We start from the raw sequence: 14,337 nt of genomic DNA, 5'->3' as shown, positions 1-14,337 counted from the left end.
TCTGTGAGTTCGAGCCCCGCGTCGGGCTCTGTGCTGACAGCTCAGAGCCTGGAGCCTGTTTCAGACTGTGTCTCCCTCTCTCTGACCTTCCCCTGTTCATGCTCTGTCTCTCTCTCCCTGTCTCAAAAATAAATAAAACATTAAAAAAATTTTTTTTAATAAAAAAAAATTTTTTTTTAAATAAAGTACAGAGAAACAGAGATAAGGATATCAGATCTCTTGTCAGAAACAAGCAAGGTAGAAGATACTGAGTCAAAATCCTTACAACACCAATAGGAAAAAGCTGTCGATCTAGAATTCTTTATGTAGCAATTATATCTTTGAGAACCAAAGGCAAAACACAAACTTCTTCAAACGTGTGAAAGCTAAAAGAATCATCACCACCAAGTCTGCATTACCAGAAACATCACAGGACATCCTTAAGGCAGAAAGAAAAGAATAGATGCAAACTATTTCAGAAAATTAAAGGAAAAAGAATGCTTCCCAATTCATCCCAAGGTGCCAGCATTACTCTGATACCAAAACAAATTCAAAGATATTACAGGAAAAAACATCTAAACCAATATCTTTCATAACCATAGATGCAAAATTTTTTTAACAAAATGTCAGGAAATCAATTCCAACAATATAAAAAAAAAAAACAATAATACATCAGGACTAAGTACAGTTTATTTCAAGAATGCAATGTTAGTTCTGATATTTGAAAATCAGTATCATTCACCGTATTAAACTAAAAATGAAAAACCATATGATCATCTCAGTAGACTCACAAAAAGCATTTGCCAAAATCCAACCTCATTTCAGAAAAAGAAAAAACAAAAAAACAAAGAAAACCTCTCAGCAAAACTTCTAGGAATGGAAGGAAACTTCCTCACTGACAAAGAGCATGTATAAAAAGTCTACAGCGGGGCACCTGGGTGGCTCAGTTGGTTGAGCGTCTGACTTTGGCTCAGGTCATGATCTCATGGCTCCACATCGGCCTCACTGCTGTCCGCACAGAACCCGTTTTGGATCTTCTGTTCCCCTCTCTCTCTCTGCCCCTTCCCCACTTGCACTCTATCAAAAATAAATAAACATTTAAAAAATTTTTTAATAAATAAATAAATAAACATTAAAAAGAAAAGTCTACAGCTATTATCATACTTAATGGTGTAAGACTAAGCACTTTCTTCCTAAGATCAGAACAAGACAAATATGTCTGCTCTCACCACTTCTATTTAACACTGTACTGGGAATTACAGCCAATGCAGTAAGAAAAATAAAATCAACAAAAGATTAGAAAAGAAGAAGTAAAATTGTATTCACAGATGACATAATCTTTATGTAAAAAATCCAATGGAATCTACAAAAAAAGCCTGAGGAATAAGTGGGCATAGCCTAGTTGACAGAGAAGATCAATGCACAAAAATCAAGCATATTTGTATAAGGAGCAACAGTCAAAAATACAAATTCGAAAAACCATCATTTCAACAGCATCCAAAAATATGAAATATGCTATGTCGTACACCTGAAACTAATGTAACATTTTGTCAAGTATACTTCAATTTAAGAAAATAATTAGAAAATATATATGAGGGGCGCCTGGGTGGCTCAGTCAGTTGAGCGTCCAACTTCAGCTCCGTGAGTCTGAGCCCCCATCAGGCTCTGTGCTGACATCTCAGAGCCTGGAGCCTGCTTCAGACTCTGTGTCTCTGTCTCTCTCTACCCCTCTCCTGTTTACATTCTCTCTTTCTCTCTCTCAAAAATAAATAAATGTTTAAAAAACAGTTGTTTTAAGAAAATACACATGAAATATGTAGGGATAACATGACAAAAGATGTACATGATTTGCCCAGTGAAAACTACAATTTTCTCAGAGAAATTAAATAAAACCTAAATAAATGGAGACTACAGCATGTCCATGGGTTGGAAGACACAACATCATTAAGAGGTAGTTCTCCTCAAACAAATCTATAAATACAATACAATCTCAAATTCTCAGGCAGAGTCTGGAAAAGTTGACAAAGCTGATTCTAAAATTAATATAGAAATGAAAAAAACCTTTAAGAGCCAAAATCTGGAAAAAGAGCAGCAACGCTTACTCCAAGTCCTATTATAAAACTATAGTAATCTAAACAATGTAGTATTGGCATCAAGACAAATAGATCAATGGAACAGAAAAGGGAGTCCAGAAATAGAACAACACGTATATAAGTAGATTTCCAACCTATGCAGAAGGCAATTTAGTGAATAGTCTTTTCAACAAATGATTCTAGAACTGGATTCTATATTCAAAAAAATGAACATTAATGGCTAAAACAAACAACTCAGGAAACGACAGATGTTGGCAAGGATGTGGAAAAAGGGGAACACTTCTGTACTGCTGGTGAGAATGCAAACTGGTGCAGCCACTCTGGAAAACAGTACGGAGGTTCCTCAAAAAATTAAAAATAGAACTACTCCATGACCCAGCAATTGCAATACTAGGTATTTATCCAAAGGATATAAAAATGCTGATTCAAAGGGGGCACATTGACCCCAATGATTATAGCAGCACTATCAACAATAGCCAAAGTATGGAAAGCGACCAAATGTCCATCTACAGATGAATGGACAAAGATGTGGTGTGTGTGTGTGCGCGCGTGTGTGTATAAAATGGAACATTACTTGGGGATCAAAAAGAATGAAATCTTGCCATTTGCAACAATGTGGATGGAACTAGAGTGTATTATGCTAACTGAAGAAAGTCAGAGAAAGATAAATATCATATAATTTCACTTATATATAGAATTTAAGAAACACAACAGATGAACATAGGGGAAGGGAAGGAAAAAGAAGATAAAAATAGAAGGAGGCAAACCGTAAGAGACTCTTCTTTTTAAATTTATTTTTAATGTTTGTTTATTTTTGAGAGACAGAGCATGAGCAGGGAAGGGGCAGAGAGAGCAGGAGACACAGAATCCAAAACTAGCTCCAGGCTCCAAGCTGTCAGCACAAGAGCCCGATGTGGGGCTAAACTCACAAACCACAAGATCATGACCTGAGCCGAAGTCGGATGCTTAACCAACTGAGCCACCCAGGCACCCCCATAAGAGATTCTTAAATACAGAGAGCAAACTGAGAATTGCTGGAGAGAAGGCGGATGGGGGGATGGGCCAAATGGGCGATGGGCATTAAAGAGGGTACTTGTTGGGATGAGCACTGGGTATTATACAGAAGTGATGAATCACTGAGTTCTACCCCTGCAACCAATACTACACTGTACTTTAACTGACTTGAATTTAAATTTCAAAAAAAAGATTATAAAAAAAAGAACTTTAATCCATACTTTGTACTATACATAAATATAACTCAAGGGACACCTGGGTGGCTCAGTTGGTTAAGCGTCTGACTTCAGCTCAGGTCATGGTCTCATGGTTCATGAGTTCGAGCCCCCATCAGGCTCTGCTCTGATGGCTCAGGGCCTGGAGCCTGCTTAGGATTCTCTGTCTTCCTCTCTCTCTGCCCCTCCCCCACTTGCACATGCAATACATACAATCTCTCTCTCTCTCTCTCTCTCAAAAATAAATAAAACACAAAAAAATTTTTTAAAAACTCAAAGTGGATCATAGTCTAAATCTATAACCTAACAAAAACTCCTAGAACATAGGAGAATATTTCAGTGATGTTAAATAGGAAAAGATTTCTTAGGTAAAGTAACAAAAACAGCAACAAAAGAAAAAAATTGTAATTTGGACTTCATCAAAATTAAGAACTTTTGCTCTTCAAAAGACACCATTAAGGGAATAAAAAGAGATAAGGAAAAATATTTGCAAATTTGAAAAAGTACTTATATCCAGAATATATTTAAAAAAACTTCTAAAATTCAGTAATAAAAAAACACAGAACCCAATTAAAAATGGACAAAAGATTTAAACAGACACTTCACCAGGGGTGCCTAGGTGACTCAAATCAGTTAAGCATCAGACGTCAGCTCAGATCATGATCTCACGGTTCATGGGTTCAAGCCCCATGTCAGGCTCTCCACCCTCAGCACAGAACTTACCTCAGATCCTCTGTCTCGCTCTTTCTCTGCCCCTCCCTTGCTCACTCATACACATGCCCACTCTCTCAAAAATAAACATCAAAAACAAAACAAAACGTGGGGCTCCTGGGTGATTCAGTGGGTTAAGCATCTGACTCTTGATCTTGGCTAGGGATATGATCTCGTGGTTTGTGAGTTCAAGCCCCGCACGCATCAGGCTCTGTGCTGAGAGAGTGGAGCCTGCTTGGGATTCTCTCTCTCCCTCTTTCTCTGCTCTCCCCGCCCACCCAAAATAAATAAACTTTAAAAAAATAAAAAATAAAAAAAATAAAAACAGACACTTCACCAAAGAAGCTATGTGAATAGCAAATAAGTTCATGAAAAGATATTCAGCATCACCAGTCATTCGAGAAATATAAATCCAGACCACAATGAAATACCACTACACATCTATTAGAATGTCTGAAGTTGAAAAGACTGGCATACCAAGTGTTAACAAGAATGTGGAGGGAGTGAACTTTTTTTTTTAAGTTTATTTGTTTTATTTTTTAAGTTTGTTTATTTTGAGAGAGTGCGCAAAAGTAGGGGAGTGCCAGACGGGTGGGGGGAAGAGGGAGACAGTGAGAGAGACAGAGAGACAGAGAATCTTAAGCAGGATCCATGGCCAGCACCAAGCCCAATGCAGGGCTCAACCCCACAGACAGTGAGATCATGACCTGAGCCAAAATCAAGAGCCAGATGCTTAACTGACTGAACCACCCAGGCGCCCCAAGGGAGTGGACCTCTTATACACTGCTGGTAGGAATACAAAATAGTACTTGGAAGTTTTGACAGTTTCTTTCAAAGTTAAGCATACAAAAAGAACAACAAAAGTATATGTTCACACAAAGACTTGTACACAAATGTTCATAGCAGCCTTCTTTGTTACCAGTTAAAAACTGGAAAGAACCAATATGTCCATCAATAAATGAATGTATTAGTAATCTGTGATACATCCATACAAAGGAATATTACTAGGCATGAAAGAGGAATCAATTATTGATATACTAAAAAACGGGAGTGAATCTCAAAATAATTATGCTGAGTGAAAAAAGCATAACTACATGCTGTGTGGTTCCATTTATATACAACTCTAGGAAATCCTAGGAAATGAAAATTAATATATAATGACAGAAATATCAGTGGTTATCTGGGATGGGGACCAAGAAGGAAAACTCTGGGCGTGATGGATTTATTCACTACCTTGTTTGTGATGATGAGTACATACATATGTCAAAACTTAACAAACTGGGAGCACCTGGCTGGCTCAGTCAGTGAAGTGTGCAACTCTTGACCTCAGAGTTGTGAGTTCGAGCCCCACACTGGGTACAGAGATTACTTAAAAAGCTTTAAAAAAAATTTTTTTAACTCAAACTGTATACTTTAAATATGTACAGCTTGTAATATGACAACTATTACTCAGTAAATCAGTTTTTTAAAAATATAGTCTTAACTAGTAATCAGTAATCCTTTAAATAAAAATTGGGCCCTAATTCATTCATGTAAAATTATTCCCTGTTAGTAATGTGCATTTTAGTCATAAAATTCATGGCTCATCCTTATTTCCGAGCTACTAAGAAAGACTGATTTAAACTAGCAAAATTCAGTAAATCATAAAGAAAACAAATGTCTTATTGGAGCAAAAGAGCTCTGAACAACTCAAATATTTTTTCATTTAAAAAAACTTAAAGGGGGAGCCTGGGTGGCTCAGCTGGTTAAGCATCTGACTCTTGGTTTCAGCTCAGGTCATGATCTCAGTGGGTCTCTTTCAGCTCAGGTCATGATCTCTTGTGGGTTCGAGTCCCACATTGGGCTCTGTGCTGGCAGTGTGGAGCTTGCTTGGGATTCTCTCCCTCTCTCTCTCTGCCCCTCCCCTGCTCTCTCTCTCTGTCTCTCTCAAATTAAATAAAAACTTAAAAAAAAATGATAATAAAATAAACCTAAAAGAACTAAAAAGAATAATAAGCCATGCAAACTGCTGCTTTTATTTTAAGTAGGATTAAACAAAAATAACAATGTGCTATTATCTCTTCCTTGGTATCGTAACTGCTGCTGTGGTTTCATATTCAATCCTTTAAAATGGATTAAAGCTGACCATGGCAAAGAAAAAGAAGCAACTATTTCCCACGTGGAGAAATGCTCTCTAAATGAGGAGAAGTTAAAGAGAAATGTCTGGGGCTTCTCTCTGGACCCCTCAGCACGGAGGCAATCACTACCAACCTCTCTTCCTCATCCAAGCCTAATGGGAGAAACAATCCAATTTCATTAAAGGAAATCTGCCCAGGAACCTCAAGAGCGGAGTCCCTCAATTAGCATCGCATGACCTTCTGCCTCCTCGAGGTTTGGTCACCCTCGCTCTCCAGTCTACCAGATAACAATACTTTCCTTCATTTAAAAGGTTTTTAAGACTTCCTACTGTATCAGCCTACTTCATTACTCGCCCTCTTCTTTATAGTCCCGCACTATTTATGTTGATATTCTCATGCCCACCGTTGATGCTGATATCGGAACACGGTTTACAGAAGTAGCATGATGCAGTGTCACGGAAGGAATGTGGGCTTTGGAATGAGTCACGGGTCCATACTTTGGTCCTAACACATACTGCCTTACGACTTAAGTATACTCCCTGAGCCTCAATTTTCTTATCAGTCCAAGAATCAAATCATCTTTCTCATTGGACAAAACTTGGTATCAATGACATAATGCATATGAATTATTTGACACACAGGAGGAGAGGTGGCTCCATAAATGATAAGCCCCTTCCTCTTCTTTACTTTCTAATTGGAAGGCATTTTTCTGAGGCAGGTACCTCTATCAGTCCTTATCAGTCCCAGGTGATTTCATGAGTGACATTTTCCCTGTACTCTGTGCCACATTAAAGTCCTTCCCTGCCAGTATGAACACTGTCTCTTGTCTGCCAACGCTGGTGCATCCCAGAGGCAGCTGTATTAGGATGTAAGAAAAGAATCAAAAGTAGTTGGATGGTACACTCATGTTCAGAGCAGGATTATTCACAACAGCTAAACCGTGGAAGCAACCCAAGTGTTCACCAACAGATGGATGGATAGGCAAAACGTGGTATAGGAGGAAACTCTGAGGCACCTGGGTGGCTCAGCCACTTAAGCGTCCCACTTTGGCTCAGGTCACAATCCCACAGTTCGTGGGTTCAAGCCCCATGTCGGGCTCTGTGCTGACAGCTCAGGACCCGGAGCCTGCTTTGGATTGTCTCCCTCTCTCTCTGCCCCTCCCCCGCTTGTACTCTATCTTTCTCTCTCTCAAAAATAAATATTTAAAAAATATTTTAAATTGAATTAAATTTAAAAAATTAAAAGGAGGAAATTCTGATATATGCTACAATATGGATGAACCTTAAGAATATTATGCTAGGAGTGCCTGGGTGGCTTGGTCAGTTAAGTGTCTGACTTTGGCTCAGGCCATGATCTTGTGGTTTGATTTCGAGCTCCGCATCGGGTTCTGTGTTAACAGCTCGAAGCCTGAAGCCTGCTTCAGATTCTGTGTCTCCCTCTCTCTGCCCCTACCCCACTCATGCTCTGTCTCTCTCTCAAAAATAAATAAACATTTAAACAAACAAACAAATAAATATTATGCTAAATGAAATAAGCCAGTCACAAAAAAATACTGTATGATTCCACTTCTGAGGTACTCAGAGTGCCCAAAATCATAGAGACAGAGGTAGAATAGTAGTTGCCAGAGGCTGGGGAGAGGAAAGAATAAGTTGGTGTTTAATGAGCATAGAGTTTCAGTTTTAGGAGACAAAAAATAGTTATGGAGATGGATGGTGGTGATGTTTCCACATCATGAATGTATTTAATACCACTGAACAGAACACTTAAAAATGGTTAAGATGGTAAATTTTACCACCATAGGAAAAAAAAAATAGAAAACTAAGTCTCTTTGGACTAATAGTTGACTAAACCCAACCACTTCCAGTCTCAACATGAGAGTTAATCTCATAATTGCAACTCTGGGACATCAAGTTCTTGCTATGGGTCCAAAAAATGCTATCTGAAAAGTTCTCGTCAAATCCTTCTATCTCCCTTGATGTGACACAAAGGAGCAGCTCTGTGGGGAATAAGCTTAGGAATAATTCCCTGAGCCTGCACTGATGGGTCAACAAGGCAAAAAGAATCACAAAGCCATAGGATGCTCACACCCCAGTGTGGGTAAACGAGATTGGGGAAATAAGTATAGACAGGGCAGAGGCCCCAAGATGGGGGGGGGGGGGGGGGGGGGGGGGGGGCAAAGGTATATGAGATTAGGTATTCAGGGCGAAAAGGCCCCCCAATTTAGTACTATAGCAGAAAGCTGCTTTCACAGGAAGGAAGAACCAAATTAGGTAAACAGGTAAATAGGGTGATAGACCACTGAGGGGTGAAGCTACCCAGAGCAGAGCTGATTAGCAAAAGAAAGGTGGCTTTTGACCCTGAGGTTGCATTCTCTGTCTGTCTTATCCCCTAGGCTGGCTAAGATAAACAGACACAGCACCTCAGGTCTACCCTTAACATCCATCTGCCCGGCACCAGGATTTTGGTTTATATAGACCCAAACCCCTAACACCATATATCTTCAAAACCCCCTTTCCCTCATGCCCATGAGTTAATGTTCACAGATTCATTATCTCTTTGTGCACCCCCATCACATTTGTAAGCCTTCTGATCTTAACAAATATGGAGCAAGGACCCTTATTTGGGGCTCTTGTCTTCTCCCAGACATTAGCCATCTCTCACATTTTAATCCTGGGTCCACTCTCTTGCTGGACCAGAGAGAACTTTAGACCCAGAGTCTATGACACAGCTCCACCACTACCTTCCATCTAATAAAGACAACAAGAATCTGGCTGTCTCCCTGATGTCACCAGTAATGGCATGGACAGTTGGACCTCAGAGGGATCTACAGAACCATTCCAGGCCCACAGTCTGATTTGTGCATGTGCTCAGTAATATTTGAATGAAAATGAACTTTACTTTCCACAGTAACTCCCCATTTAAAGCAAAAAAAAAAAAAAAAAAAAACACCAATTTTCAAAAGGTTCAATGGTCATTCTAAAAGCTGGCTTCTAGGGGCACCTGGGTGGCTCAGTCAGTTAAGCGTCCAACTTCGGCTGGGGTCGTGATCTTGCAGTTTGTGAGTTTGAGCCCCGCATCAGCACTGTGCTGACAGCTCAGAGCCTGGAGTCTGCTTCAGATTCTGTGTCTCCCCCTCTCTCTGCCCCTCCCATGCTCATGCTCTATATCTGTCTTTCAATAATAAATATTAAAAAATTTAAAAATAAATAAAAAATAAAAACAAACTGGATTCTATAAGGCTACTTATACAACACTACAGGAATACAAAGTCCGGGATAAAATGGGAAAACTGCAAAGAAAAGTTTACAAATCTTCCCCGTCTAAGAAAATGCTTTGTTATGTTTTTTTGTACTTAAAATATGGAACCATCTCAAAATTGTTTCCAGTCCAATACCCAAAATCAACTGACCTGATTCTGAGGTGAGGCATTCTGAGATAAGCACTACGAAATGTGATACAAATATGATTCTTTCAAAAAGCATTTAGAGCAATAAAACTCAAATCTACTAGGAGCTGGGGGGGGGGGGGGGGGGCGGTGCTGGAGGAAGAAACAGGAAGATGTTCATTGGGTACAGTTTTAGTTTTCCAAGATAAAAAAAAAAGTCCCAGTGATCTGTTACACAACAGTGTAAATATAGTTAACATCACTGAACTGTATACTTAAAAATGGTTAAGAGGGTAAGTTTTATATTATGTGTTTTTATTGCAATAACTAAAAAGAAACAGGTCTCAGAAGTTAGTGCCCTAGCAGTCATACTGATGCAAAAATATTTCAAATCAACTAACTTCTAGTGTCCAATACTAATCCCTAAAATTCCTTTTCTCTCAATTAAGAAAAAAAAAAGTGGACACATCTCGCTGGTAGGACATGGAAGCTTCTCCAACTACAGTAACACTGAGGGAGCACGTTGGGGAAATGAGGAAGAAGACGATACAAATACTAAGCAAAGGTAGAAATACAAAGCAGGCTATATAAACACAATGTAGCAGCGTCATCCCCACCTGCAATCCAGCAGAAGTCTCTAAGTAAAACGGTATAGAGGCTTCTCTTTACTCCAAAGATAAGAAAAACTCCTCAACCTGCTTACAAGGCCCTGTGGCCCACCTCTCCAGCCCCCTCCCACCAGATTCTTCCAACACTCTTCCTGTTCTCTACATAGAGCTGTACCCTAAATCTCCAGTCCTCCCCATGAATGCCTGTGCTGTCCTCTCCTGTCCTTTGCCTGTGCTGTTGGGTCTGACTGGAACACTCTTCCTTTCCTGTGCATCCTTCAGATCTTAGTTCAAATGTCGTTCCCGTGACTTCCCTAAATCAAAAAAAGAAAAGAAAAAAATCTGCAGTTTCACATTCGTGTGATTATTTGGTATCATCTGCTGAAGACAGGAGCCACGGATGTGTTCACTCTCCCCCATTTCCAACAAAAGCACAATACACCAAATAGGCACTCAAATACTTTGGAAAAAGTGAATAAATGGCCACTAAAACTATAAGAAAGCAATAAAACACTGTAAGAGGTCTCCTTAATGAATCTTTGAAGGACATCCAAAGCAACTGAGCCTAAAATCCCTATTCAACTCTTACGGGGAAAAAAAAAAAAAGTCAATTCAGATGCCTGTATCAATTTCTCCGGTCCTTCTATGTCCCTACGCAAATGCTGAGCATCAAAGGCTGATGGGTAAAACATACAAACACACACACACACATACACTGCAGATAAAGCAAAACTACTCCTTGTCGAGTAACCTGTTTTTGGGATTTCTTGATACAATGCCTCCTACATAGGAAGCACTCTGGAAATAGCTGTCAAATATTAAAAGCAACATTTCACAAAACTCTTAAGTATATAGGAACTAGTAACTAACTTTACTGAAAACTGTGGTGTCTCATATAAAACTAAGACCATCACAAAAGCAAAGGAATGAATCTCTTCAGTGGCAAAGCCTCCTGATATTAACCCTATTCATTTAGATCTCAAACAGAAAAAAAAACGCCAGACTGATTTTTAGTAAGAGTGAAATAGAATCAAGTGACCATAGAGCTTTAAGTAAGGACTACAAAATGTCACGTGCACACTTAACATACGAAACTGTTTAGGATTCCCTGTCCCCTCCAATACAAACATAAATTGTACCTATACTTTAGAGATATAATCCATAAACATGTTACAGAAAACTCCAGCCCATACTGCTCTCTCCTCTGATTCTGTATTTAAACAAATGCTATTTTGTAGTTTTTCCAATAACACAATGTGTACGGTCTCTTATTTTGTATCCTTTCACGTACCTAGAACACTGTGGGTGCTCGTTAAACACTTACTATACCGTGCTGATTAATGGATTTTGGTATCGAAATTCCTGTACTTTTATTCCCAAATGTCATTCCCGAACATTGTTCGCATGCCTGCTTTAACTCTTTCATCATTAATGTTTATTTATTTTTGAGAAAGAGAGAGGGGGGAGGGGCAGAGAGAGAGGGAGACACAGAACGTGAAGCAGGCTCCAGACTCTGAGCTGTCAGCACAGAGCCCGATGCCGGCCTGGAAGCCAACCATCGTGAGATCAAGACCTGAGCTAAAGTCACTCAACTGACTGAGCCACCTAGGCGCCCCTAACTCTGTTATCATTAAATATAAAATTGTTATCTAACAATGTTCAAACAGGTTTAGAGTTTTCTCAGTACCACACCTACAAACTCAATAAAGAGAGGTTTTCAGTATCACTGGGTCTTTTCAAATGCAAACCAGAGATATTAACAACACCTGCCCCTACTTTTTTCAACGTAGCAAAATTCACTTGAAATTTTTCCCAAAGGTAATCAGTCCCAGGGAGAGTTCCTTCCGTAGAAAATTGGAAGACACAAAATCTAAGCTACATAATACTAACCGCACATCACTAAAAACAGGAAACCTAATCCCCGGGAAACGATCAGTTGAAAATATTCAATTACAAGAGTCTCCACGATCAACAAAGCAGATAAAAGACATCGCTTTGGAAAGCGCAAAGCAGCAGGCAAACATCAAGCATTCTAATTAAGCGGCTGCCCTTCCCGGCTCCTCAAGGGTTCCATCCCTGCCAGTCCCAAACACCTGTATCTGGACCCATAAGAACGCGTCCACAGGTGACCCGAGCCTCGGGAAGCGTCCTCTCTACAGCAACAGGCTCTGCTTAATTCTGGTTTTCTTATCCGCGCCCCTAACGGGGCTACGAGAGAGGGCCGGCGGGACCCGGCGCGAGGAGCCGGGCCTGACAGGCCCTGTCGGCCGGGAGCGGGGGAGAGGGGGGCGTGTGGTGGGCAGGGGCGACGCCGGAGCCGGGGAGCGACGCCCGAGGCGGAGGGCGCTCGCCCAGGACCGGCGCCGCAGGTACCCCGCTAAGCGCTGCGGAGACGTGGCAGGTCAGACCCGGGGCCGGTCCAGGGAAAGGGTCGAGGTGGGGCGCGCGGAGCGGGGGCGGGGAGGCCTCACCGTCGCTCCCGGGAGGCTGGCGCCGCCGCGGTCCCGCAGTTGCTAAGGAGAATGCTCTTCCGGGTCAGGGGCGCCGCTGTATAGAAAGCAACGGTGGCCGGACGGGGCCAAGAACGCCGCGCGCCTCGAGAGCGCGGCGGAGACGGTGGTCGGCCGTCGTTCCTCTGCGGTGGAGGTGGCAGGAGTTGGCGAAGGGCCAACGCGACTTCTGTGGCCTCGCCTCGCGGGGGCGATGAACTGTAGCCGGTGGCTCTAGCTGGGCGACCCCGGCCGCCGCGGCCCCCTGCTCGAGAGCCAGTCAGCTGCGGGAGCCCTCCCGCCCCTGCGCGGGAGCCCTCCCAGCCCGGGTTCGCGCCCTGCTTCTAGGCCCCCCGGATGTAGCCACGCCCGTCCTTTCCTGGCACAGGGCTTTACTCTTTCTTTCGTTTACTAGATACTTGGTTGTTGGACACCTGCTCAAGGCTCGGGGCAGGACTGACACTGGAGATGTAGAGATGGGCAATCCAGGCGGGGTCCCTGCCGCCAGAATGCGCAGACTGGTGGGAGCGCGGGCAGACAGATACTGCTTACCTGGGTAGGCTAAGTATGGGAAGCTGTGGGAGCCTACCCGGACACGGGTAGGGAAAAGGTTACTTCAAGCAAGTAAAAGGGTAAGGAGGAGTGTTTCAGGTACGAGAGTAGGCTCGTTTGAGACACCGACCGAAAGGTCAGTGTGGCCTGCCCAGGGAAGTGCGTAGAGAGGAAAGAATGGAACCTAGAAAACATCAACATTGTAGTTGTGAACAAAGGAAAAGGAACCTCCAAAGAGCATTCAGAATGTTCCTTGAAGGGGGTACCTGGCTGGTTCGGTCGGTAGAGCATGTGACTCTTGATCTAGGGGTTGTAAGTTTGAGCCCCACTAGGGGTGTAGAGATTACTTAAAAATAAAATACTAACAAAACAAAATTAGAATGTTTGGTTGAAGGACTGCTGAGAAGACAGTGGGAGAGGAAAGAATTCCAGTAAGGAGGTGGTCACCAGTGTCAAATGCTGTGACGATCAAGTGCCTAGTGGTGACCATAAAAAATCAAAATTCAGGAATAGGGCGTCAAAGTCGACAGTAGCTTGAATCTGTGTAGTGAAGGAGTCCGCCACCATGTGCTCCACATTAACACAAGGAAAAGAAATACATTAAATTGTTCCTGAATGCCTTAATGTTTTTTAAAGTATTTGTAAATTTCGGGATTCTTCTAATACCTGAAGTTCTTGAAGGTGGGAAATATTTGTTTAATCTTGGGTCTCCAGTGCTTGCCGCAAAGAAAAGCCTTAATCACTGTCTGTTTAAAGAATAAATGAACCCACGAGCCTTTGATTTTTAATGTGCACACAGGTCTGAATCCTCAGCAAGACTGTGATGTAGGCAAACCTTGTCTATTCAAACTGTAGATGGTGGAAGAAGCCCAGCAGGGGCAGGAAGCAGAGGATGGCAAAGGATTCAATGGGTGGGAGGAGCCCCAACGGAGCCGGGGATGGGAATACCCAGAAAGGGAAAAGAACAAAGTTTTGATAACATAAAAACTGGGGTTTCAGAGCCAGAAATGGGAGATGAAGCCAAGGAAACCAAAAATATTAGAAGCAGGAATACAAGGGACCCCTGGGTGACTCGGTCGGTTAAGCATCCAACTTTGGCTCAGGTCATGATCTCGCGGGTTCATGGGTTCGAGCCCTGCCATTGCGCTCTGTGCTGACCGCTCAGAGCCTGGAG

At 41.9% G+C, this 14,337-nt stretch overlaps 1 protein-coding gene across 3 annotated transcripts in view; it reads right to left on the bottom strand.

Annotated features, from left to right (window-relative positions):
* Positions 1 to 13,136, bottom strand: part of DIS3L2 (DIS3 like 3'-5' exoribonuclease 2) — a 347,338-nt gene extending 334,202 nt beyond the window's left edge. The window contains exon 1 of one of the 3 annotated variants that reach the window (XM_042950509.1): positions 12,594 to 13,136. The gene's annotated coding sequence lies outside the window, so the exon portion shown is untranslated. Of the gene's footprint in view, positions 1 to 12,215; positions 12,529 to 12,593 lie in introns of those variants that run through there. The other 2 variants (XM_042950514.1, XM_042950513.1) reach the window with 2 other exon arrangements.
* Positions 13,137 to 14,337: the final 1,201 nt, after the last annotated feature.

The sequence above is a fragment of the Panthera leo genome, chromosome C1 (assembly GCF_018350215.1).
Source record: "Panthera leo isolate Ple1 chromosome C1, P.leo_Ple1_pat1.1, whole genome shotgun sequence".
Taxonomy (NCBI): Eukaryota; Metazoa; Chordata; class Mammalia; order Carnivora; family Felidae; genus Panthera; species Panthera leo.
This window is presented reverse-complemented; position numbering and strand designations above follow the sequence as displayed.